The following is a 26,685-nucleotide window of genomic DNA, read 5'->3' on the forward strand; positions in this document are numbered from 1 at the left end:
AGATTACTAGGCTATCAATAGGTATTTACTTCTCTTAGTCATAGCAATGTCTCACCAGCAATATAAATTTTTTCTATTAATTCCCTCTCGTATGTAGTTTTCCGTTTACCTGCCACTATGACGTTGTGAGTGGTTCATCACAACATTTTCTATTGTATGACTCAGTAGAACAAAAGACAATAAGACAAAAATCTGTATGTGTCATTTGCATCCAGATTTTTTGTTTAATTGCGGTTAAAATGACTTCTGATTCCTTTGGTTTAAAGGAAGAGCAATGAAGATAATTTATCCAATTTGATTTAAAATCCTCTGTAGCAAAAGTGTATCCTATATTTAATAAGATAAAATATACTTTGATGTCACTTGAAGTCCTAGCTTTTGTAACTTAACCATGACTATAGTTAGTATATATTGTTAAGCTAAAGATTATTTTATTATGATATCCCTTTGGAATTCTGAAACAAATCTCCTTTTCCCATATTATTTCCTCCTTTAAGAACAAACAGTGTTTTGTTTTTTTCAAAGCAGTTCTGTATTAGAGTGCATGGATTCTCTTCAGCTTATAAAAACATTTACAATAAGGAAAGATGCAAACCAAATATTGTAAATGTATATAAAATTCAGACCACAAATTGGGTCTATTGAGCTGAACGCCATCATCTAAGAGATGGAAAATATTTTTAAAGTTTGAGATTTTTCGATCTGTCATGGGATTGAAGGTTAATTTAGATGGGAAGAAAAGTCAAACTTCTTTGTTACCAGATGAGAATTCACTATTGGGATGGAGTAATGAGATAAAATATTAATATGTTTTTAATGGTCTTGATATACAGTTAAAGTGTTCCATTGCACTCAGATGATCCAAATGCAGGTTATTCTCTGCAACTGAAAATCAATTATGTGCAGAAAGAGGAAGAGCTCTCAGAAGAGCTCTCTTCCACTATTAGTCGTAATTGCATAAGACCATAAAATATTAAATGCTGGAGATATATATCTTACATAAGAACTGAATGTTTGTTAACAAACAGATTGTGGTTTATTTTCCCCTGTTTTTAAGTAAAAGAATACTTGAATTTAAAATTCTTCTATTTTGACTGAATTGCTAGATGTCTTGCTGGAATATTGAAGATAACTATTGATCCCACTGAAAATGCACATAGACCTTATCTTAGCATATGGATGCCTCTGGGTAACAAACCCAGAAACACAAGCTGCCTTCATAGCAGATCATCTGCTTATGGATTTGGGGTTTGACTGTGTTGTAACTCCTGTTCTGGACAATCAGTGGTCTTTCCACACAAAAAATGAATCAGTGAGATCTTATTTGGGGCTGCGTTACACTCCGGTACTTAAAAAATATAATATAACAAATTGAGTGTGCTAATGCCCTGTTGTAAATTTCAAAAGGGCATTATTTCAAATTTCAAAGTTACTGAAGTGACACGTTGCTCAGAATTTAATGTTTGAGTTTTGATGTCTTACAAAAAAGCCCAATAACTACTGTGTTAATAAAATATTCACAAACAAAACCTTTGTTAACCAGGACTTCAGGATGATTGAGAGTGCTTCTTCTCATAGCCTTCTAGTGTACAAAAAACCTGAGACTGAGACTGCGGAAAAACAGACGAGCAGAGTTCAGGCAAGTGACAGTAATGTTGTAGTAGGAGATTTATAGGGAGAAATAAACCAGTATCTTTTATTAGACTAACCAATACAATTTTGAAGAAAAAATATAAGCTTTTGGGGGTCTGATGCTTTCTGTCTGACATGGTTTGTACACTCTAGCAGAGTGTAAGAGGCAGCACTGCAAAACCAGGTATTCATGCTCAACAGCCACAAACCCACGTGCTTTTTCTAGCAAGCTATAAGAACAATTTACTAATCAACATTAGGCTCAATCACAGAAACAAGTGCTTCACAAAGTAACTGGACCTGGAAATTGTGCCTGCTGTAACTTAGGCAGGTTTTCGTTGCCTGGCTGTCACCCAGGAACCTCCCACTTAAATGTGGACAAGCCTCTAAACTCGTGCTGGGAGAGTGCTGTGGGGAACGCTGAGAGAAGGGAACTGGAGAGAAACATTGGGTGTCCAGAGGCTCAATCCAGAAACAGAAGGGGACTGTTTCTTTTGAATTACTCAAAAACTTATCTGGGTCTTTTTTCCAAACTTTATCAGTTGGTCTAATAAAAGACATTGTTTCCCCATGTAAATCTACCTGTTCATATTCACAGACGATCATGACTATGAACACACTTGCCCGAATGGCACTTTGGCTGTTTCTCAGACACTCACCTAATTTTTCATAGGCAATACCCTACATTTATTTTGGGACATGCACAAACTTTTGTTGCTGTTGAGAGTGCCTTTCCTCGGAGCCTCCTGCTAGCCCTGGGAAGAGAGCGCAAGTGTGTGTGATAACGGGCACAGGCTTGCCTGGCTTGCCTGAACCCTGCTGTGGAGGTGCTAGTTACCTGGGTGTTTCGTGGTCTGCTTGGGCCACAGTCCAAAGAGCTGAGCCTAGGTCTGTGTTTGTTTTGGAAAGGGTAAAGTTTCTCATTGGATGATGAGAGAAGTAGGTCACTCAGGTCGTGAGGGGCCAGGTTGGATGAGCTGACAGATGATGAAAGACACTGGTTCCCTGCCAGTACAGGTGCTGCTACATTTGTTCGTTGTCAGCAAACACGTGATTTTCCACGCGTTCATCCTAAGATGAAGGTACGTTCTCTGCACTCGGAGGCTGTGCAGTGCCTGGAGAAGTTTGGCTCAGGCTTGTAGAAAGGCTTACGGCTACAAAGCTAAGACTAAAACACCCTACTTTATTTATAGTTTTTTTAGCACAGCTCTTCCTGTTGTCCTCTGCCAGTTGGGAAGGCCGGTGGGCAGGGAGGGACTCCTGAGTGATTCACAGGCAGCCGCTGAAGGCAGGGTGAATTCAAGCCATTTACAGAACCATCATGGAACCAGGTCCTTCCAATGGGAGTGTGGGTGACGGCTGAGAAGCACCACTGAATGGCGATTTGGGAACAAACTCAAGTATTCAGCTAAAATGTTGTCATACTCCCTTACTAACATGTTGCTATACCGCTTGTAAGTTTGAACGGGGAGCAGTGCCAGATTTTTCTTTTGAGAAAATCTAAAGTCTTTACAACATTGTTGCTTTGATTTCAGACAAGGCTTTTACAGTTCATCTTTTTCTCTCCTCTGGCATTCTCCCTGCTTGGGTGTTATGTCAGGTCAGCTCCTTACACAGCGGGGACTTCCTTCCTCCTCCCAGTACCCTGGAAGGCAGCACCACCTCGTCCTGGCCGGCAAGGTCCTTTCTGCGCATTGACAATGATTATTTTTTCTTCTCAGTTTTCCCCAAATTTTTGCAATTGCAGAAGGTTCCCTGGATGTGAGGGGTTTAGGCAAGAGCTCCCACAGCTTGCGCCTGGCCCTCAGAGATGTGGAAAAGACCCCGACGATGTCAACCACAGGGAAAGTTTTTAGAAAAACGATTTTATTCACCCCATGACCGAGCTAAGCGGTGCCCCTCAAGCAGGGCAGGGGGGAGGCAGGGTGCTGCCTCTGTGCCCCCCGCCGGGGCGGGCGGCAGGCCGGCCCGAGGCGCGGGGCGCCCTGAGAGGCGGTGGAGCTGAGGGAGGCGGGCCCGCGCCGCCGCGGAGCCGCCCGCGCCCTCGGGCTGCCCGCGCGGCGCGTGTCTCCGGGCGGAGCGCGGAGCGAGAGCCAATCGGGAGGCGCTGCCACCTCCCGGGTGGGCGGTGGCGCGGGCTTCTGCGCCAATCGAGCGAGGCGAGGGGGCCGGAGAGAGGAGGGGAGCGCGCGCCCGCGCTCGCGGTGCTGCGGGGCGGCCGCCGCTCGCGCGCGCGGCGGGCTGTGGGCGGGGCTGTGGGCGGGGCGGCGGCGGGCCGCGCGGCGGGGCGGCGGTGGCGGGTAAACACGGCGACGGGGCTGCGGGGAGCGCGCGCTGCTCGGCCATGGCGGCTTCTCCTGTTGAGGTGTTCGGGCTGCCAGGCGAGGAGGTGAGGCCTGTGACCGACCCCCCCCCCCCCGCGCTTCCCGCTTCCTTTCTCCGCGGAGGGCGGGCGGGCGGCGGCTTCTCCGCGGAGCCGGGCCGGGCGGGTCTCCCCTCAGGGCGGGGGTTTCCTGCGGGCCCGCCGCGGTCTGGCGTGGCGGGGGGTGGGGGAGCGGGGCTGAGGGGCGGGGCCGGCGTCCCCCTGCCAGCTCCCCTCCGCACCGGCTGCCGGCCACCCCGCCAGCCCCGGCCGGCCGCGGGGAGCGCGGCGAGCTGGCGGCTGCCGTGTCTCCTAGCACCGGCATTCTTGTCTCTAGGCTGCTTTTTGAAAGCTGTGCGAGCCTCCTATAGACGGAGAAATTCGCGTGCGTTGGCAACTTCCTCGTGACGGAGCTAGATGGGTGAAGCGGGATTTCTCCCCCCGCTCCCTCCTCCAGTACTAAAGAATAAAGTCTTTGTTTCAGGCTTTGTCACAGGCAGTATTCGAACCGCTGAAGCGGTGCGTGGATTAGAATTGTGCAAAAGGTAGTTTAGGGCCTGAGCGATGGTGCTTTTCTCTGCATTTCCATTAGCGAGAGTATGAAATCTTGTGTGCGTTTCAGTGTTTTTTGCAACAAACTCGTGGGCAACTGAAAGTGACTTCTACAACGACTTGTGTCATGAGGTCGCAGTTCCTGAGCACGTGGATCTTTGGAAGGTGGCTGATACTGATGTACCTGTTACTGTGCTTATGTGGCAGACAGGTGGGGTGGGCTTTTGCATCGTAACTGTGGCTTGTGCACAGGGCAGAATATTGATGGAATAGTTAACTTTATCAAGAAGAAAGAAGGTTGCTGCTTTTTTTAATTGCAGGTACAGGAAGACTAAAAGCTGTATCCATCTGAAAGCTGTTTGGTGATCTGTGTGAAATGTCAGTAGTATTGTCTTTGAGCCAACAGGATATTTTACCAAGACTGTCTTTGATCAGCTCTTTTTGTGTCCAGGCAGTGATGATCTGTGTGTCAATGCACACTTGTTGCGTCCTTAGCAGGAATTCACTTTATTAAAACCATGAAATATTATTCCTAGCCTGTCAGCATGGCTCTCTTTCTCAGGTTCTGCTTTACTTCTGGAGAAGTAACTATAAAGCTCTCAAATGATTTTTTTTTTGTCCCTTCATCTTAATATTTGAGTTGCATGGGAGTTCTAATAGAAAATTAGCACAGCATGCTGCAAGGGTTGCATAGCACTTCCCATTGCAAGATCCTGTTTTCAGTTGCTAGTAACTTTTTGAGGCTATCTAGTTGGACTAAAACATTCCATGCCTCAGGCTCTCTATTTTAAATTTATTAAACTTTGGTCAGTTTAGTTGTTTCTTAGCCTCCCTTGCTACGGGGAAAATATTTTTGAAATCTGGTCAAAAATGAACAATTCTGATCTTCCCTCCATCCTTTTGAACATGGACATGTTCATTTGGAACAGCTGGGGGAAGGGTGAGAAAGTTTGAGTATGTAACAAGTCTATCAGATCCAACTTTTTTCCGTAATTCAAAAGCTTAGCCAAACTTTTTCAAGTTACAAATGTGAAAAATACAGTTTGTTTATGATCAGAGGCTTTGATATGCAGTTGGTGCTTATTGATTCACATGTAAAGAACTTGCTCAGTTTTCTTCATAGTTTTCATGTGTGATTCTGCATGCACAAATGACAAAATGAATGATCTTAGGGTTATAGGAAAACTGCTGCCAGCTGTTTTTGCCTAGGGTACTAGAATGGAAACGAGTTCTGCCTCTCTAGGTTGTCTTTTTTTGTCTTCCCAGAGTTTAAATCTGGAAGATTGCATACACAGAATCACAACAAAAACACAAAGTCAGAAACCCAAATCATATTCAAAGTAGCATCAGGGAGTTTTCTGTAAAAGCCTCCCCTGCCCTCATTTTGCACGCTTTTCATGGTTTATGTCTGCACACTGCTGCTTCCCCAGGGCTGCTCTGTGACCCGTTCTGCAAAATGGATTTGCTTGGGGTATGAATCAAAATTGTCTGGTAAAAGAAAGCGGTGTTACCTGCAAAGCCTCTTCACTTGTTGCAGCTATTGCGTACGATTATATGGTAAATATAATAATTGTAAATAAATGGTAAATAAAATAAGGCAGGAAGGTGAGAAGAAGTTGGTCTAATTATTGAGGCAGTTGAATGCAGTATTAGAGTGTGGATCCCCCCCCCCCCCGCAGTTAAGCATTTATTCCAGATTTCTTGGTTAATGGTGTATTAGTCACTTGGACTTAATAAAGGATTGCTAATACGATGTTGCTGACACAAAAAAAAAAGATGAAGAAGCTGGGATGAAAAGGAAGCTGTAGCTAAGGTTATTGTGTATGCAGTGGGTTATTGTATATGCTGTATTTAGGTATCTGAATTTCAGTGCCTGAATCTAGTAGATGCAGTTGTCCTTAATTTCTCTGGTTCAGTTTTTCTTCTGTAAAATGGATATAGTATCCTTCTGTCACCTGTAGGACTTCTTATGACTTAGTTGGATATTGAAATAATGAGCACTAGAAGAGTCAATGGGGAAAACTAATAATTCTGTATTCAGAGCAGGGGCTTAGCAGCGTGTGGAAAATGAGGTCTGGGGTCACATGCTGAAAAATGAAAACAGGAGAAAATACAAAGTGGTAGTTTGTGAGCAATACCAATTTTGTTTACTTAGTAAGGTGTCTCTCAGAAATAGTTTATGATCCTATCATCAAAAGTTCTAACAGGATGAATATGCAATAACAGGCTAGAATGAATATAATCCAGGAACAATATTAGACTAAAACTGAATGCTGATCACATTTCTGAATATTTTATTGTGAATTATTTTATATTGCAGGATAGTATATAGAAAAAAGGCAAATGAACAGATTATACACCTTACTACAGCTGATCTCAATGTAGAAAAATAAAGAGCTCTAATGATATTTTTAAAAATTACTTTTTATCCTCTAATTAAATTTTTTTAAAGAGGAAAGAAATGCCTTAAAGTATACTTCCCACCTCCAGGTCAGACTTTCTCTCACGGTGCTGTTTGCCTCAGGCTGCTTAAAAAAATCAGTTGGGAGCATTAACTGCTGCAGACTTTGTCTTGACCTGTGAAGTGGGTAACCGTGCCTGTTGTTGCATACTCAGGATATACCTACCTTTAAATATAGTTGCAAGTGTTGGTTCAGATCTGCAGGAGCAGACTGACAGAACTGCTGCTGCTTTTCTTTGTCATAGCAGTGGTAACTTTGCTGGTGCTCTTAAGTGTGCTTGTTGAGGTGGGACGTCCATAGCTACAGGGTTTTTGGCTGAGGCACTTTCTCATACAAAACTTTCAGGTTGCTAAGACTTGGATTTCTGTAGATTAAACACTTTGATCAAGCATTTTCTGACACTGAGCTATTCACTTCCAGTTATTGTGGTTTTGTGACAATTGACTGCAATACTAAATACAGCATTTTCTAACAGTAATTGTGGAATTCTCTTTCAAAGACTGAAGGAAGAATTGTTGATATCTCAGCTAATGCTCTGTTATTTCTTTGGTTACAGAAGGAATTACATTTTTAGTGGTTTGCTGGGTTAAAAATGTAATTGTTAAAGAACTGTCCAGAATGACGATGTATTTATTTCTGTTTTCTGTTAAAATACCTGCTTGCACTGTAGGGCTTTGGAATGGCATTTAATAAAATGACGCCACTTGTCTATGTACATGTATTTCATTGCCAGTTTAATTTAAAAATTTCTATATGTCAAAGTTCTTACGCTCCCAGCCTGAACTAAGGACTTTCTGATTTTGCTTAGCTCTTTTTATATTGCCTAAATGACATGGTAAGGTAGCTAGCTTTTTTGATCTGTTGTGTCTATTACGTTTGATCTGTTTCAGGGATCAAACTAGTAATGGGAACTTCTGACAGGCGAAAATACACTTCCCACTTGCATGCATTTGCCATTTCAGGTTTCTCAGTCACTTGAGAGCTGTCCTATGTAGAATAAGTGTTCTTGTTTTCTGCAGATCACATAAGATTTCTCATAAGCATATGTTATTTCATTCTGGAAAGCTTTAGATATATTTTTATATTCCTTTAGGATATACTACTGGAGTAGGTTGTTTATGGCTATTTAGCTTGCTGCTGGTGAACTGAAAGTCTTGGATACATGGTTTGTCTTCTCTACTTCTGCACACCTTACCTCACAACCCTTCTCATATTGCTATATTTTGGAGATGATGCTGATGACCAGAGATCTTTTAGACATTACTTTGGAGACTGGCATGGACTAGTCTTCCTCTGGATTGCTTCTGATGAAAACAGTAATTTTGTTTGGCTTGTTTGTGCCTGAGCTTGAGGCAGCCCCGTGCTTCTGTTCCTGTTCGAACCCTATGGCCTCCCCAGCACCTCTGTGCTAGATGTCTGCTCCCTCTAACTCTGTTCTTATATGGGGCACTCAAATATAAAAAAACAGACATGCATGCCTCTGTGCTTCAGAAATGCTCTGAATTTGTTCTAGGCTGTGAAGGACTTTCCCATTGCAAGGCATGATCTGGAATCCAGTGTATCTGGAATAGTTTAGACACTTGTAGAAATGGTGATGCTTGCTGGTTTGGGGTTTTGGGAGGTTTTTTGGTTTTCTTTTGGGCTTGTTTTGTTTTGGTGGGTTTTGGTTTTTTTTTTTTTGAACAGCAGTTTAATTTGTGTAGAACTGATGGTTTCAAGAAGCTATCTTATGTACCTGGGTTTGTTTTGTTTTTTAAAGCCTTTCTTTCACACTGAACTAACAAACACTGACTGTGACTGTTGTGGATATTGGGTTGCATGTGTTGAAAAGTGGTTTGGTGGTTGGTTTGTTTTTTGTTTGGTTTTTTTTAAAGTAAAATTCTCTTGACAAAAGGATAACTCTCTTAGTGGACTCTTGTCTTCTTGAATCTTTTCCTTAATTTGCAGTCGAATGGAGGTGTTAAATACAATCTGTAGCAACGGCCAGCATTTCTTGAAGGATGAGACTTCCTTATTTATGAACACAAAATGCTCCTATGGTACAATTAACATTTAAGTTCTTTTAGTGAGTTAGTAAGACTGGACTGTAACCGGCAGGTGGAAGTTAATGACTTTCATTATGTTTACGAGATTGATTAATGTAGTTCTATAATAGGAATCTTCCTGAATCTAAAACTTGCTTTGCTTGCTTTGAGAGAATTTCTTCAAAGAAAAATAATTTGGCTCTGTTGGTCACCATAGAGGGGGAAGAGAGTGCTCTCTGGGTTGTGAAGGAATGGTCAAGATGGCAAAGTCTCCTTCCAACTTTCCACCTTTTGGTGAAATGAACTGGTCACGCTAACAAAACTTACTATCATTTAGAGGTCACCTAACATATGTCTGCCTCACTTGCAAGGTCTGAATATTGCAGGAACTACTTTCCTTCAGCTAAGGCTCACCATTCTGTGTGAAATGCTTTCTTTCAAATGAGATGGTAGGTTTTAACAGTAACTTCATTGAACCTATGCCTCACGCTGTCAACTTTCTATCTGTCTCCTGCTGGAATTGCTCAGGCTGAATATAGCATATATAAGTGCTCTTAGCTAGCCTGATCTTATAATTATGTGTTGGAGTTTTTTGTTTAAGATCTAAAGAATCTTATTTAAAATTCTTAGTACCTCTTTCTCTATAATATATGAGGAAGGTCTGTTCTTAAATGTTTTTAACAGTAGACAGGTGAAGAAGGGCAGTATCTTCTGAACTGCTTAAGGGAAAACATTCTGTGCTAACCTCAGTGTAGGTAATGGAAGAGCCAAATCCTTAATTATTCAGACTGTGAAAGGTTTCTTTGAGATGAAAAGACTGCTCCAGTAAATGCCATTAAGGAATATGTTTTTGTTGTGAAACACTCAAACATAACTTTTATGGTCACTAATGATCTCAAGGTAGAAAAAACACAAAACAAAACCCAAACTTTTAATGCAATTTGATGCTCTTGGCTGGGAGATATAGACTAGGAAACTTGCTAAGATATGCGTTTTTTAACTTACAGAAACACAGCAGTGTCATCTATTAAAATTTGCAGATGCGGGAAGCTATCCAATTGGAATATGTAGTCACTTTAGCTGTAAATAATCTTTCAGCATCGTTTCTGAGCTGCTCCTAGGCTTCAGAGCCTTTTATGTGATGATGTCTGTCTTTTAATTAATGATTTGTGCTTGAAATACAAGCTACTAGTAGGGTAGAGCTGGGTACCTTGAGTAAGATGTCTCACAGATTTGAGAAGCATGCTATAAAAGAAACTATACATTCATGGTGTGTATCTCTTATGCTAGTACTTATTCTTTAACAGGGTCTTGGCTTTAGTGCACTTCTACCCATGCAAGTGTCCTAACTTTTTGTGCGGTTTATAGCTGTTCCTTAATGAGGTCAGCAGTCTGTGTAGATGTGCACTGCAGAACACTATAATAGTTGATAATCTCTCTTTTTTTTTTTTTTTTTTTTTTTTTTTTTCCCCCTTCCCCTCTACTGACTTTCTGGACCTCAGTACATGGCATGGGAGGGATCGCTCTACATGGGACGTAGAACACGTTCAGCTCATTGAACATCCCTTCCTTTTTATGCTCTTTCACTGGGCCAGGCTATTCACTGCTTTCAGTTTTGAACTTCCAAACTATTGGTATGTTTATTTCAGCTTGCCTTATCTGCACATACCCAAATCTGAATTTTCTGTTCTCTTTTTATCTGTGCACTGTATGCAGACATAGTATGAAGCTTAAGAAAGCCTTAATATATAATTCCTGATGTTACCATAATCTTAAAAGGTGATGCTGCTGTACTGTTTTATCGTTGCAATATCCTTTGATGTTCTTTTCTTGGCTTGTTTTAGTGGTAGTTGGTTCTTGACCTATCTAGCTGGAACAAAAGAATAACAGGATGTTATTGCCTAAAGCAGTTGTTTACTACAAAGTGTGCTCTCTGTCAGACAACTCAGACATTTTTATATTGGCTTCCTCAGAAAAAAAAAAAAGCTGTCTAGTAGTCCAGCAGATACTACCATTTTATGTTCTACATTAGATTAACCATCCAGTTTTTGGTGTTTCCTTACATCCTGTGTGAATCTTTTCTGTAGAAATATATTGAAAAAGCAAAACCAAAACTTGAACCAAAGATTAAAATCGGAAAGCCAGTAAAATTAAATTTTCAACAGTAATCAAATATGTACTCTGAAGAGCCCTTCTCCTAGTTAAAAACCTTTCTCTTCTATTGCTATACAATGATTTTAATTTATCTGAATTTTGTATGTATCTTACACATGTCAAACTGCTTTTTATGTATGGTGGTAGTTTATCTGAGTCTGACTCCAGTCAGTGATGTGTTAGAGGTTTGGGATGTGTCAGGAATCATTGTTTAGCCTGAGAAATGGATTGCAGCTTGCTGAAAACTCCTGTAAAATTATTTGGACTTGAAGTGTTTACATTAACATCACAGAGAGCCTTATAGCCACTGAGTTAGATAATAGCATGTTATGTGTTTTGTCTTACTGCTTCAAGCAAAGGAGAACAGTTAGTAGTGTAATATGTTCATAGTAGAATTATTGGGTGTTGCAGACATTAATGACTGGCAAAGGTAAATGCCTCTTGCTGGTGTAACATTATAGTGTTTCAATGCACAAAATGAAAAATGTTGAGCTTTTTTTCCCCCCTCCCCTGACTCGGGTATAGGCAGCAGCTAAAACTTGTAAAGTGACAAGTTACAACTCTTTGTTGTAATCTTGTTGTGAATCTTATCACATTTAGTTTGTGTACGAAATATTTTGTCATTTACAGTTTGTGGAACTGGCAACGTACTCTGACTGCACGCACATACGTGGATATGTACACATGCATGTGCGCACACTCACAGACTGGAGTCTACCTTTGGGGACTCAGACGAGGATCACACTTGATTGTCGTTCTCTGGTTTGTTCAGTGTTTTGTACACTGATAGTCATCACCATGTCACCATTAATTTGTGCCTTCTTTCTCACCCTTTCTTTCTGCATATGCCTTTTCTTCTGTCTTCTGCTCTGTCTTGGACTTCGACCACTAAAGTAGGAGTCGCTCTCCCAGTTGTCATTAGCATTATTTTCCTACCATGTGAATTTGGGAAGGATGGGGGTGAGAATGGACAGTGTTAATACTTGTCCTTTATAGTCATTGACTATAAACAGCTGTAACCCAGGCAAGACCATTCTATTCTGATAAAGTTGTGAGCAAGTTTTAAACTCCTTAAAAGCTTAAAATTTCTTTCCAAATGCTGTTTTCTTGCCCAAAATGAACAGTTCAAGAACTTCTCACCTTAATATATATTCATTGAATCTAGGTAGATTCATAGTGACTTTTGTGGAAATGAAACACTATCCACTTCTGGAAGTGCCAATTTATTAGTTTGACTCTTGCTTTGCTGTGTAGAGAACACATTTTAAAACTATTTTAATAGGCATACATAAAAAGGATTTCTGTGTTACCTTCAGTTCAAAGTATCACAGGCTGGCAGGCATTGCCTTTAAAGCTTTAAGTTACTGATTGTCTATGTATCATCTCAGAAACCTTCTATTTCATCATCTTGTTACATACTATCTGTTAGTAAATAGATTCATTGTTAGAGGTTGTGAAAATGGCACATTTTAGCAGACCCAGCTATTTTGACCAGTTAATCTTGAACACGTACTTTAGAATATATTAATAAGATTAACAATAGAATAATGATAAAACCTGGAAGTTCATGATCAGATAACTAACTTGCTGATTCAGCTCTGTAAAGGATGTTTTGTCTGACTTAATCAGACCACGCATTTTTGGACAGTTCAGTCTCTGTAATATGTGGTAGCCTTATCCTCCCCACATACCCCACCCCTCAGCTTTAAAAATATTATATAACCCCTAAAAATTATTTATCCTTGAATTTGTTAGGAGCAGCCTAACTGATACAAACACTCAGTGTCATTTGGACTTCATTTGTATGCAGGCACTCCCTGGCAGATTCAGTAGTTTAACAAATACTACTTCTTTTCCCACACTGTTTTTATCTGATTCATGTTGGGGTACTTGTATTTTCGGAGGGAACAGCTTAACAGTTCACAGTTTTAATGGCAAAATGATCTGCTTGTGTTTTGTATATGATGCTGTGTTGCGGGCCATTATTGTGTTCCCTTCTTCTCCTCCCGCCTCTGAAGTGGCTGGCAGTCAAATGTTGTCAAAAGAAGCTGAACATGCTTGCTCCATCTATACAAACAACCCCTGTACAACTCTGTGCCCAGAGCTGCTGCCTTTGATGGGCTGTCATGTGTGCATGTCTCTCAGAAGTGTATGTCTGTGTTGCAGAGCAGTTGGGTACTAGGGCATTAAACCTGTAAGACTCCTAGTGTGTTCAAAGCAGCAGTGAATACTCTGTCTCTTCAGCTGTACAGATGGAATAAATTCAAACTGACCCCTTCAAGTTAACGTCAGGACTGCAAAAGCGTAGGTAGGCATTTATGGCCAGGAAGAGGCTCTTGAGGAGATAAACGGGTCTGAGAGAGCAGTTTCCTAGACAAGCTGCAGTGCTGCTAGACATAACTGGCATGTTCCTGGTTACTGACTAGGTGCCTATCCCTTCGTATGCCACCAGAACCACTGGAAGCACCGCAGTGGTGGAAAAGAGTAGCAAGGCAAGCTTGAGAGTGTCTACAGCCAATATAGAAGAGGTACAGGCTGTGTTTCTTGGACCATGAAAACACTCTCAGGTTGCAGCTGTCTGTGGATCTACAGAAGCAGTTACTGATTCACCATTTCTTGTATGTGTGGCTACAAAGGGGGCAAATAAGGATCTCCTGAGCAAGGTGACTGAAGAAGAAAAGGTTCAAAATTGCCTTTGAAACCATGAAATTTTGGTTTTGAACCTATTCCCTGTGGATGCCAGAATCAAGTATCTGATGCTTTGTCTCCGTGCAGAGCTGGCATCGCCTAATTTTTGGCTGCATGAAATTAGCTTTAAACAGTCCTGGAACTTTTCGGCTGCTCATTGCTTTCTGAGATCAGTGTGTTTGGGGCAGCTTTTGTGAGCTGTAGCAGCAGTTCCTTAGCAATTCTGCCTGTCATCAGTGAGTGGGGAGAAAAGGTCATATGGTCACAGCGGAGACCAGTATCCTGTCAGCAGGCCTCTGCCTCTTCAGGATGTGCGGGGTTGTAGCATAATGGGTCCTTCCAGTGTAAGGCACTTCTGACTGCATTTGGATCGAGCTGTCTGAATTTCTCCTGATCTGCCTTGCTCACTAGTGTGACCAGAGAATGGGGAACCTAATATGTCGTGATTAAGTATTGCCCTTGCACGTTAGCGTGGTTTTTTTCCTGAAGTTTCTAGTCTTTATAGCTTGGAAAAGGAAGAAGTGGACCCTTCAGTATCACCTATCAGTTTAAAAAATACACAGAAAGGTGTGTGGTGGGTTTTTGGGGGCTGAGAGCACTTAATGGGAAAAGTGAAAGTGAAAAAGGAGGTCTGTGGGGAAGATTGTTGTGAACAATTCAGAGGTTTTTTAAAACTGTTTTTGTTAATCTAGAAGGATATTTCTACATGGCAGTTCATAAGCAGATGTCAGCTTGCTTAGTTGTTTTGCTGGGCTAACTAAAATCCTGTAGCTGTCCTAGTTTGGCACCGACTCCAAACAAATAATACTTTCTCTTTCAGCAAGGCATGTTTAAGTCAACCTTCAGCATGCCAGCCTCAGGTTTGCAGCTTCTAGTTTCCTGAGGTCACGTACAAAGCAACTTGTCTTTCTGTAAAATAGGATTCAGATAAATTCAGACCTCTGTTATGATACAAATAAACAAACCACATGATTAAGCCAACTTTAAAATCTGAGGAGTGTGGATCCTATTTCTGGGATCTTCCCTGTGTGGACTACGTTGATGCCCTGTTAAGCCTGACTCTGAGAGGCCCGTGCCCAAAAGCATCTAATTGTCTTTACTTTTCTCATGCTTGAATAACTGAGAAAAGCTTGTGGTCTAACCAACTAAATGCGGATACAAGAAAAGGTATGTGTCTTTTAGGGCAGCGTATCCTACACCAACGTCTGCTCTTGGTCTTTTTCTGAGAAGGAGATGGTGAGATTGTTTCTCGAGCTGGATTCTGTCAGTTGGGTCCCATGGGCTGTGACTGAGGACCCTCCTCTTGTTGGGAGAGGGTAGTGGTGCACTGAGTGAAGCGCATAAGCGCTCAGTGAGAACGGAAATGCACACGTGGTACTCCTCAGCTTGAGTAGTCTCTGAAACTCGCTGATGTTGAATGTCACTGAAGCCAAGTAATTGATAGAAGATAAATTGAACGCTCTTTTGGAATGTAAGACAAGGGTGGATATTTTAGGATATTTGTGATACATAAAAATACTAACAAATGGCTCTTCTTAATTTGATGCCAACATAGCGTGCTGGTTTTGGCTGGGGTGGAGTTAATTTTCTTCATAGTAGCTAGTATGGGGTTGTGTTTTGGATTTGTGCTGGAAACAGTGTTGATAACACAGGGATGTTTTTTTTACTGCTGAGCAGTGCTTACACGGAGTCAAGGCCTTTTCTGCTTCTCACCCCACCCCACCAGCGAGGAGGCTGGGGGTGCACAAGAAGTTGGCAGGGGACACAGCTGGGACAGCTGACCCCAGCTGACCAAAGGGATATTCCATACCATAGGATGTCACGCCCAGCATATAAAGCTGGGGGAAGAAGAAGGAAGGGGGGGATGTTTGGAGTGATGGCATTTGTCTTCCCAAGTAACCATTACACATGATGTAGCCCTGCTTTCCTGGAGATGGCTGACCACCTGCCTGCTGATGGGAAGTGGTGAATGAATTCCTTGTTTTGCTTTGCTTGCGTGCGCGGCTTTTGCTTTGCCTGTTAAACTGTCTTTATCTCAACCCACGAGTTTTCTCATTTTTCCTCTTCTGATTCTCTCCCCCATCCCGTGGGGCGGGGGGGTGGGGAGGGAATTGAGTGAGCAGCTGTGTGGTGCTTAATTGCCAGCTGGGGTTAAACCATGACACATAGTTTTGGACTTTTTTTTTTTTTTAATCTGGTCAGTTCTATTGCTGTCATATTGGTAGAGTTATGTGCCTAAAAGCCTGATCATGACTAAGAATTTTGAAAGCTTAGGACACCTACTAGTGGTCAGTGCTGGGTGAGGTTGGTTGTTAGTCTTTCTTTTCTGAACTATTAGATTACCTAGTAGGAGACAATTTTCTTTGAGGTGAAGGTGGAAGATAGACTTGTGATTTGGCTGGAATTGTCTTGGCTGATTGACTGTTTGTCAGTAAGTGGATATTGTAGAAGTTCCTCTAAGTCCCCTGGCAATCACCTCTGACGATAGAGGGTCGGAGAAACTTGCTTTTTTTTTTTTTTAATTTTATTTTTATTTAGTTGTTTGTTTTCAGCTTTACCTTGTCAGCCAGTAGTCTCTGCCTCAGGATTAGCATGCAATTCTCTCCGTTAGCTTTACGAACCCTTCTAATTGATATTGGTTAGGGAGTCCAGCCCTGTGGTTATATAGGAGACCAATGATAAAGCAAAATTTCTGAGTGCTTCCTACTAGTCTCCTTTTGAAAGCACTTTCAATCATACGTGGAATTCAGGAAGGCCCCAGGGACAACATCTGCTGCTTCACCCATTGCTCTTGGTATCTGTTTAACTCCTTAACCACCTAGATTGGATCAGCTTTCCTCACAAGTGTCTCTGACTAGCCATTGCCTACAAACAGTCCTTCATCTGCAAAGCTTTTTGCTTTCCAGAGAAACAGTGCTCATTTGTCTTCTTCCTCTGACATGGTCACAGCTGTTGGGATTTTTTTTTCCCCTCTTGAATTCAGTGGCTTATCAGATGAGCTATGTAAGACTCTGCACAACTACATTAATTAACAGGAGGAGTGCAATCACTTATGTCACTCCTGTGAAGCTGTAATTTGAATAATGTGTAACTGAAATAGTCTTTTGGTTTTTAAAAATCTCATACCCTGCTGACAGGTCATTTCAGAAATCCCAATATTTTGAGCATGGCTACTCTGTGCTGTAAAATAAAAATAGATGCAAGAATTCTTTATTCTTGCCTTGTTCCAGAGTTCTTTACTGCTTTATTAATCTGTTTTGATAAATTTGATAGCCTTTTCATTCCCGCCAGGAAATAAATTTATGGTCAGAGTCTATTTCCCACCGTCTGATGAATGCCAAGATACCACTAGGTGAAAACTTGCTCGGTTCATATGCATTTGTCTGAGTGTTTAATGCAACTCGCTTGAATGGCTAGTGAGATGTTAATGGCAACCCATTCCTTGTGCCTATGTGCACCAAAAATTGTTATGCTGTTGTCCTGTTGTTTCGGCTGGGATAGAGTTAATTTTCTTCTTAGTAGCTGGTACAGTGTGTTTTGGATTTAGTGTGAGAATAATGTTGATAACACGCTGATGTTTTAGTTGTTGCTAAGTAGCACTTATCCTAAGTGAAGGATTTTTCAAGAAGCTGGGAGGGAGCACAGCCAGGAGCTGACCCGAACTAGCCAAAGGGATATTCCATACCATAGAACGTCATGCTCAGTATATAAACAGGGGGGAGTTGGCCGGGAGGGGCGGATCGCTGCTCAGGCATCAGTCAGCGGGTGGTCAGCAATTGCATTGTGCATCACTTGTCTTTTCTTTGGGTTTATTTCTCTCTCTTTTTTTTTTTTTGTTATATTCCTTTTCATTACAATTATTATTATAATATTTTTATTATTATTATTGTTCGTATTATATTTTATTTTACTTTAGTTATTAAACTGCTCTTATCTTAACCCACAAGTTTTACTTTTTTTTTTTCCCCCGGATCTTCCTCCCCATCCCACTGGGAAGGGGAAGGGATGAGCGGCTGCGTGATGCTTAGTTGCTGGCTGGGGTTAAACCATGACAGCTGTTCAGAGCATGTTCTCACAAAGGTCCTTGCCTGCTCTGTAGAAAAGACGGCTAAGAATTGCCTGCTGAGAAACACAGGAACTGCTCATGGAAACTGCTCCCAGATGCTTGCCTTCCTGCGAGCAGTTGGGAGCAGTAGAAGTCACTGGGCTGTGTGAATTGTGGCAATAGCAGCTTGCCCTTACCATTGCCCTAGGAGATGATCTTCACGTGTGCTATGCAGTACGTGCATACTGCATCGAATCTGATACAAGTGTATTGCAAGGCTTGCTGGGGGAAGTGGTGACTGCCGCTGCCGGAACAATTTGGAATTTGGGAAAGAAGGCTGGAAGGAACAGTTGTATGCTAGGTTAACAATCCTGTCCTGTGGGATTAAGCACCCTAACTCAAAACAAAATCCCACTCCTTTAGAACGCTGAGAAACAAAATAAAATTAATTTTAAAAACCCCAAACCCTACTGTATTGACTTACCCAGTTTTTTGGATTCTGTGTCTACCATCATATGTGGATACAATGATGATAAGACTTTAAAAGCAGTAAAGGTAGAATAAATTTGCTACTGCAACTTAGAGCTGTTTCTATCAGACAAAGTAACTGTGTTACTTAGTCTATAGTTTTCAGTGTAAATTCAAAATTATGCCAATAATTGCTTTTAGCATTATAAATTAAAAATAGATCTGAAAAATAAATCTGAATGTATCTTGAATATGTTATTTTGCATTTTAGGAGAATACACGTATTGTCAGGGTGAAGGTTATAGCTGGAATTGGCCTGGCCAAGAAGGATATCTTAGGAGCCAGGTAAGAATATATGTCGTTAATGTATTAAGGGACAGCTGCTTCTATTTTCTTTCCACAGCTGTTTAGATCTTAGTAAACCCTGCTGTGCCTCTTTCCAAAAAATATCAGAACTGTTTTAACTGGTAGCCTTATAAAAGGATCAGAGACTATATAAACATGAAGATACCTGTTTTCTTGCCCAAGAGTCACTTGGACAGATCTTATGCATTGGCGAAACAGTAGGTGGGAAGGTTTGAATCTCTGCACGGTAAAATCGTTCTGCCATGGAGGATAGATACGTGTATATATTTTACTTCAAGTAGACTGCAGGTAAAATAACGAGTTCAGTTATAATCAAAATTGCCTCTTCTGTGCTTTAAAGACTTGGAATGAGCACAACACTAAAGACTGGTAGCAACAAGACTATTTCAACTCAAATTATATGCAGAGGAACAGCATCCACCAGTTCTATAGATGTGGTAAACCCATGCCAGTGGCTGCAGGCTCTGGGTATGTACAAATTTAGAAGTTAACAATCCGTATAAGGGAAGAAATCAAAGTGGCTTAACATTTACCACGGGAAGGATCAGACTTTTGAATTGGTGTAGGATCTTGTAGAATTGGCAAGTGGCAGCACGTAGCTTGTACTAAAGCTACTTTTTCTTATGGCCCATGTACAGAGGGTCTAGAACAGTACTAGTTCTGCTGTCAGCTGCTTTGGCATATGTTCAGGAATGTTGTTATTTTAGCACTAGCAAAATTGTTACGTGTGACATCAGTTTAGCATTAGAAAAATTTCTCTTGTAATATTCATATTTTCCCTAAAGCCAGACTGTCTCTCTTCAATTTTTTTTCATGTGCAATTTTTTTACTTTAAACAAAAATAGGGCAGCTTTTCTCATCATAACTTAAATATGTGAAAACCATATGCTCTTTTGCCATATGGCAGACAGTCTTGGTTACCTTTTGTTACTAGTCTGTTTGAGCAATTGAATGCCTTGACTCTGCTCGTGAAAAGTAAATATTCATATAATCTGTTGTTTATTGTACCACAGGAAGGAAAAAAAAAATTCTGAGGCAGTAGGCCATTTTAAGCAACCATATTAGGGCACCTTCATTAACAGAAACATTCAGGTTAAACTCAAACTCTGTGAAACTGATAGAAAGTTTAGTAAAACTATTGCATGTTCAAGGAAGTACCTCAAATTCCAGATGTTCTAAATTGTTAAAAAGAAGAGATCTTTTTCATGCATGTCTTGTTGAAATGCATGAGGATTTATTAAATCTGTTCTCATGAAATAACTGTGAAAGAGGAGAGAGAATCAAATTGTAGTGATATACAGAATATAAAATGGCATAGCTAGTATGGTCATAATCAGTAACAATGTTTAGTTTTCTCTCTAAAACTATTTAGAAAATGATTGTAAGTACAAATGTGTATGGTGTTCATAAAGTAATTGTAACTCCTAGTTTCATAGCTTCTATTAATTTAAGCCTTTTAAAACTCAACTGCTAATAATGCTGACAAAAAAGGATATATAGCAGCATGCTTATCTTTTTCTTTCCCCTTCCCAGTGACCCATATGTGAAAGTGACAGTGTATGATCCAGTGAATGGAGTCCTTACCAGTGTTCAGACAAAAACTATTAAAAAGGTTAGCCATGTTATCTTTGTAGATGTGGTGGTTTTGTCTGGGTTTTTTTGATCAGACTCTAGAGGAAAAGTTAATATTACGGGAAATATGAGAATTAATATGTCACTTGAGTGAATGAACACAGGGAAAGGAATGTTCCATGACCTACTCTGTTTCTCTGTTCATGGCATTATTTTGGTATTTTCTCTTCAATAATTTTAGTGAAAGGTAGAGAAACACTAAGGTATATAAGGTGAGTACTGATTCAAAACTACATCATTCATTGAAATATTGAATTGTTCTGATTTTCTGAGATCTTTAATGATATAAGAATCTCTTGCTGTACAGCTTTTTACTCTCTCTTGCTGTACAGCTTTTTACTCTCTCTTGCTGTACAGCTTTTTACTCTCTCTTGCTGTACAGCTTTTTACTCTCTCTTGCTGTACAGCTTTTTACTCTCTCTTGCTGTACAGCTTTTTACTCTCTCTTGCTGTACAGCTTTTTACTCTCTCTTGCTGTACAGCTTTTTACTCTCTCTTGCTGTACAGCTTTTATCTTTTTTATGTTTGAAACACAAACACCATTTGTTGTATTTCAACATAAAATTGTACAGTACACCTGAATCATGATACTGCTTGTTTCTCTAGAATACCGGCAGGAAAAAGTCAGTCTTAGTACTGTTAACTTATGTAAGATCAACTCGAAATAAAAAATGGTGTATGTGAGAGGGAAAGTACTCTTCCAAATCATCGTTCTCAGATAGTGGCTGTGATTGATGTTATGAGATCACTCATGCATTTTCCCTTCATGTTAATAATTGTTAGTTTAGCTATGATGAGAGGTCAAAGTATCTCTAGTATTTTTAAAAATAGCCACAATTGAAAGATGTGTTTAGTTGAGCAGGTTATATTGTGTTTGGCCCACCTGTGCCTGGTCTGTCTACATTACGTTGTTGAGAGATTTGGCATTTGCTAAGAGTTCATAATTTCAGGATTAACATATGTTTGCATGTAAGCAATGTGGATAGTGGACTGAGGAGAAGGCAGTGATTATTACTGAAGACATAACATAAATTAACTGATTTGGACTGTATAACGAGCCCTTCTTTGCATCCATGGCATTAGCCAAAATCTGAGAATACTTGCATAAATTGTCTCCATTCTGCACTGTATGAAACAGTACAAGACTCCTGTGACTTTTACCTGCAATAGCAAGGTTAAAGCTTTTGTATTTTCTTCTTAAGTGGATTGTTACATGGGATAAAACAGATGTAAAACATCAAAAAAGACACCAATACAGAATTGTCACTATAACCAATGCTGTCTTCCTTTTTTTTTTTTTTTTTTTCCCCCCACCCATGTATAGTCCTTAAACCCAAAGTGGAACGAAGAACTCTTATTTAGAGTAAGTGTTTTTTACAGCCTTATTACCTATGTTGGATATTAACACATTAGGAAAAATGTTTTCTCACTACTTCAGCTTAAAATCAGAAATACGTCTATAATTAATGCTCAAAAAGGCTCACAAACTGCTTTCCTTAGACATGCATTTGTTAACACTTTTATTTGTGCCAGAGTTAAATTTTTAGTCTTGATGTTATCTTCTTTATTCCGTGAATGTTTAAAAACATGAACATGGATTTAAAAACAGTTTAGGATAGCACCAGTCTTGGCTCATTGGTTCCGATAGAAATGTGTTGCGTAGTGAAATGTCAGCAAGGTGTAGATTTGCTGTTTAATTTAGGTCTTACATATTTCTTTCCTCCTGCATAAACATAGAGATTTTGCTGAAGACAAATGCTGGAATTCAGCATATATTTTAACTATTAACGTATTTCTTTTTCCTAGGTTAATCCTCAGAAACACAGACTCCTTTTTGAAGTATTTGATGAAAACCGTTTGGTAGGTCCTTTTGTGTTAACATTGCAATGCATTAAAGACTTGAATGAAAGTAAGTTCATCTGGATTCAACATGGATAAAAAACCCACAGCAAATAACCTTAACTTCTATAATGAAACCTAAAGCTAAAGGCAGACCTGATTTGTTTACTTATCTGACTCTACCACACTTTGTAATGCTCTGAAGCAGTTATATTATTATTCTTAACTTCTAATGTGCTTTAACTCATAAAAGCATTGTTCTTTTATAGTGCTTTTCAAATGATATGGCCAAATTCTTTGGTGATATTGAAAACTCTGTGCTGAATGTTTATTTTTCCCACAAACAAAGTAGCATTAACAATGTAGGTATCTCTGTACATGGTGTGAGAAGCTTCTTCCCTGTATGAGGAGTAGCATGAAAGAAAGCATGTGTGCATTTTCTTTGGAAATCTTAGCAAGTGGACAGTGGATTGTGATCTTGTAGATAGGTGTCACTCTCTGAATGGCAGGTCATAAGTAAGATAGGGATAGCTTGTGCATTTATTTTCTCAGTGAAATCAAAACTCCTCCTCTGACCATGCTTTCATTTTACGTGTGAAGGTGTCTACTTACCTATCTTTCTGTCTGTACGTTTTATTGTAAATGAGTAAGGCTGGTAGCAGTACAATCGTGATGCTTTCATCCTAGGGCCACTTCACAGACATTCCTTATCACTGGAATATATAGCTTTTCCTTCTGCAATAGTTTGAAACTAATAGGAGGGATTGAGTGCTCTTTAGTTTGTACTCCAAACACAGTTTCATTCTGATAGCCATTATAAAGAATCTCTTTGTGCTTGAATAATGTGTTGGCTATGAAAAACTTACTATTTTTTCCTAATGCTTTCTGCATATATTCAGTAATCCATTGTATCTCTTATGGAGGTGCTGCTCTGCTAAAGTTGGGAAGAGTGAAAATGTGTGTAAATATAAGTACAAACTGTCTAGAATAATTAGATTTAAGAAAGAAGAGGCTTGTTTCTTGGTTACAGGCATTACACAGTCCCCAAACCATTTACTTCTTGACTGGCAGTATTACCTGTCCCAAGTATTTCAAATATGGTGTCTTTTATTTTCTTAAAAGCAATTTTAAAGGGAATCACCAGCGTTTGTGGCTTACATGGCAGGTTAAATACGATTTTTGAGGATGCTCAGATGTTCATCTCAACATGATGTTGTGGGCTACAGTACTTTGTCCATTAGTCATTGGAACATTACTGCCACCCCCTGGAAGCCAGGAGGCATGATTAGAAAGTCAGATTCCTGATTTTTTGGGGGAGAAGGCCAATGCTTTCTTTGTGGTTTCCACCAAGAGAATTCCTTAGCATTCTTTCTCTAATCTAGAGTAGATAAGTTGTTTGACCTGTTTGCTTATGGGAGAGGAACCAATAAAACTTTTTATTGGCATCAACTTGGAAATGGTGCTTTGTTCCCTATGTATGATTATATTTAGAGATCAAAGCGTCATGACCTCATCAGTCACTGTATAGTTCTACAGTAACCCCAATATTTTTAATCTTTTCCATCTCCTCATTCAGTGAATGGAAAAGGCTATCTCCCTATTTCTCTTTAGCTTGCTCTCAGAAACACTAAGTTTCTATCCCAGATGTCTTGAGCTGTTTTAAATAAGTCAAATTGTTGCCTCCGCTGTGATTGTTGTTTAGCATTGACAAGCTCCCCCCTTCTATTAATTCATCTTCACATGTCAGAAATCATAGGTGCCTTGCACTCTTTCAGTAGGATATGCAGCTAGGATCAGAAGGTGTTTCATCTTCCACTATTTTAGTGGGCTTCGGTGTTAATCAGCCTTTCTTTCTTCTACCTATTGGATGACTGTTTAAACTCTAGATGTGAGCAAGCTGATAAAACTGAAATTCTCTTACATTTGTGAGACCATCCTCCCAATGGATAATCTCCTCTTTATAAAAATTTATCCCAAGTGCTTTTATTCCCTGTAACTTTTGGGGATAAATTGAAGCCTGGTATCTCTGCTTTTTGTTTCTAAGAAATGTTGCTTTCTTTAAAACCAGGCTCAAAACTCATCTTCTTCAATGGTAGGCTTAAATTCAAAGTCCTGCTGCATTGGTTATATCACCAACAATTGGAGTTTTAAAATCTTTGTTACAGCTTTAAAACTTTTCGAAGATTGCCTGTCTTGAATTTCATAAGGGAACACTAAATGTAGTTTGTTCTGCTGACTTGTTGCAAACCATTAGTAGAATAAAGGGCTTGAGCAGTTTGTGGAGTCCTCAATTATGGTTGTCTTTGAAAACACATTAGAAAAATCTGTCAAGAAGGACAGTGAGATCACTTATGAGATGGACCAGTGAAGGCACTAGATGACTTTTTGCTATCTCTTTCTGTTTTACTATAACTTGTCACAATTATGTATATTTCAAACAAAGTGCCAAAATCTGTTATTGATACTGAAGAAGTCAATGATGTTAAGATTTGAATGGAGCTATTGGTATTTTTTAAAAATTATTTTGAATTTATTTTTATGTCAACTCTAATTCAGCAAGACAGAATTTTGCATTTTAAAAGCTGTTTTATGTTGACTAAGGAAGCTGTAGTTGGCTGGCTATACCTATACAGTTATAGCTAAGGAAGAGCAACATATTGAGAAATTTCACTTAAATCTTAAGTCTGAGTTACCAAATTATGTCAGCTTATAATTTTCTTAGAGGTTTCTTTCGCAAAATTGGAAAAACATTTCAGATCATCCATTGAGGGAGAAAGTGTTGCTTTCTTTTACTAAAAGCAGTATCTCTAATAAAGTGGTTGCAATTTGTTGTGTATCGCACTAACGTTACGAACTGTGCTGCTAATAAATTTGTTGGGGGGAAAAGGAGCTTTAAGAAATGCATTTTTTACTTTTTACTCACGTATCTTATGGTGGATTTTTGTTGGTTTTGTTGGTTTTTTTGTTTATTTTTTTAATATATTGCTTGAAGTTCAAATATAACTTTTTGAAACTGTGAGCAAAAGAATCTTTTATGGTATTTTCCTTTCCTTTTCTCCCCTCCATCCCAGTCCCCCTCCAACATATAACATCAGAAGTAGTACAGTTGGTAAAGCATAATGAAATAAATGAACTATTGTATTTGTTGGCTTTTTATGAATAAGCTAGTATTCATTTATTGCTGCATTCTAATAATGGAATTCAGGTAAGGGAGGTTAAGTAAGCCCTGGAGTATAATTAGAAGACAAATTTGTTGCTTGCAAACAGGGTACTGTGAATTTGATTCTTGGCTCTTTTTTGGGAAGGAGGTATAAATGTTAATTTTACTGCCTTCTAGCTTAAAATACAGTAAAGGTTAAATAAATATGGAGCAGGAAAAAAATCTAGTAGTATGACCTATAAAAGTATAAATGGCCTAGTGTTCTCTTCTGTTTGCCCTTTTTCAGCAGCACTAAGTAATTTCATGTTAGTGTGGTAGCATTTAGTACTGCATCATATATGGCTTCTGTATTCAGAAGTACATTCATAGCCAAATGTTTGTTTTTGAGGAGAAGAAAAAAAAACACAACAAAAAACCCCACTTAACAGCAAGATTCAAGATTGTCTTTTTTCAAAAGTCCCACTAGGTGCCAGCAAAGGACCTGTTCAGACAGTATGAGCCAGTGAAACATTTTGTAGGAATTCTCAATCCCATTACTCTTGTAAGAGTTGACAGTATATTAACTTTCTGACATACTGATAATTTTATTAAAAAAAAAAAAATTAGCTCTGAATGTATGAGACAGTTTGTATATAATTATACAGAATAGCTTTCTTCTGTAATTGTGCTTGGTAATTGTATTTATCTATGTGCATACTTAGCTCAGTGTTCTAAAGTTTACGTAGCTGGTCATATATTTGCATGCCATATTCAACTGTAATGAATGTCTGCTTATTGTGGGCTTCCAGCAAACAAGATGAGGTAGTTCAGTTTGTAAGAATAGTTTTCTTTCTACCTTTAACAGCTGTAATTTGGAAAGTTAAAATACAAAATAAAAAGTTAACATGGTAGGCTGAAAATAAGTGCCAAATTATTAATTAGAATAAATTTTTGTGGTTCTAATTCAGTTGCACCTCACTGAAAATTACGAATTAGTTGGCAGGAGAGGTTTATACTATGTGCAAATCTTTAGAAAGTGCGATTGCTTAACAGTGTGTAGATTGCGAGATAATGCCAGAGTTCTTTCAAGTTTTATATAAATAGTGCAGAAAGACTTTTTTTTTTTTTTTTTTTTTTTTTTTTTTTAAGGGGGAGGAGGCGTATTTCACTGGTTTATGCATAATTCAGACCTCAGCAGTTTGCTAGCATGGTTACTATTTGGAAATTCAATCCTAGACTTGATACTCAATTATATGGGACTTCATTCCTACCAACTTCCTGTAATTCTAAACCTATGGGTAAAAATATTAGTAGTCATACGC

At 39.5% G+C, this 26,685-nt stretch overlaps 1 protein-coding gene across 1 annotated transcript in view; it reads left to right on the plus strand.

Annotated features, from left to right (window-relative positions):
- The first annotated feature begins 3,997 nt into the window (after window positions 1-3,997).
- NEDD4 (NEDD4 E3 ubiquitin protein ligase) overlaps window positions 3,998-26,685 on the plus strand; it is a 65,625-nt gene continuing 42,937 nt past the window's right edge. Inside the window, exons 1-5 of the mRNA XM_050903045.1 lie at window positions 3,998-4,021; window positions 18,659-18,732; window positions 20,287-20,365; window positions 21,710-21,748; window positions 22,192-22,245. The gene's annotated coding sequence lies outside the window, so the exon portion shown is untranslated. The remainder of the gene's footprint in view (window positions 4,022-18,658; window positions 18,733-20,286; window positions 20,366-21,709; window positions 21,749-22,191; window positions 22,246-26,685) is intronic.

This window comes from Gymnogyps californianus, chromosome 11 (assembly GCF_018139145.2).
Source record: "Gymnogyps californianus isolate 813 chromosome 11, ASM1813914v2, whole genome shotgun sequence".
Lineage (NCBI taxonomy): Eukaryota > Metazoa > Chordata > Aves > Accipitriformes > Cathartidae > Gymnogyps > Gymnogyps californianus.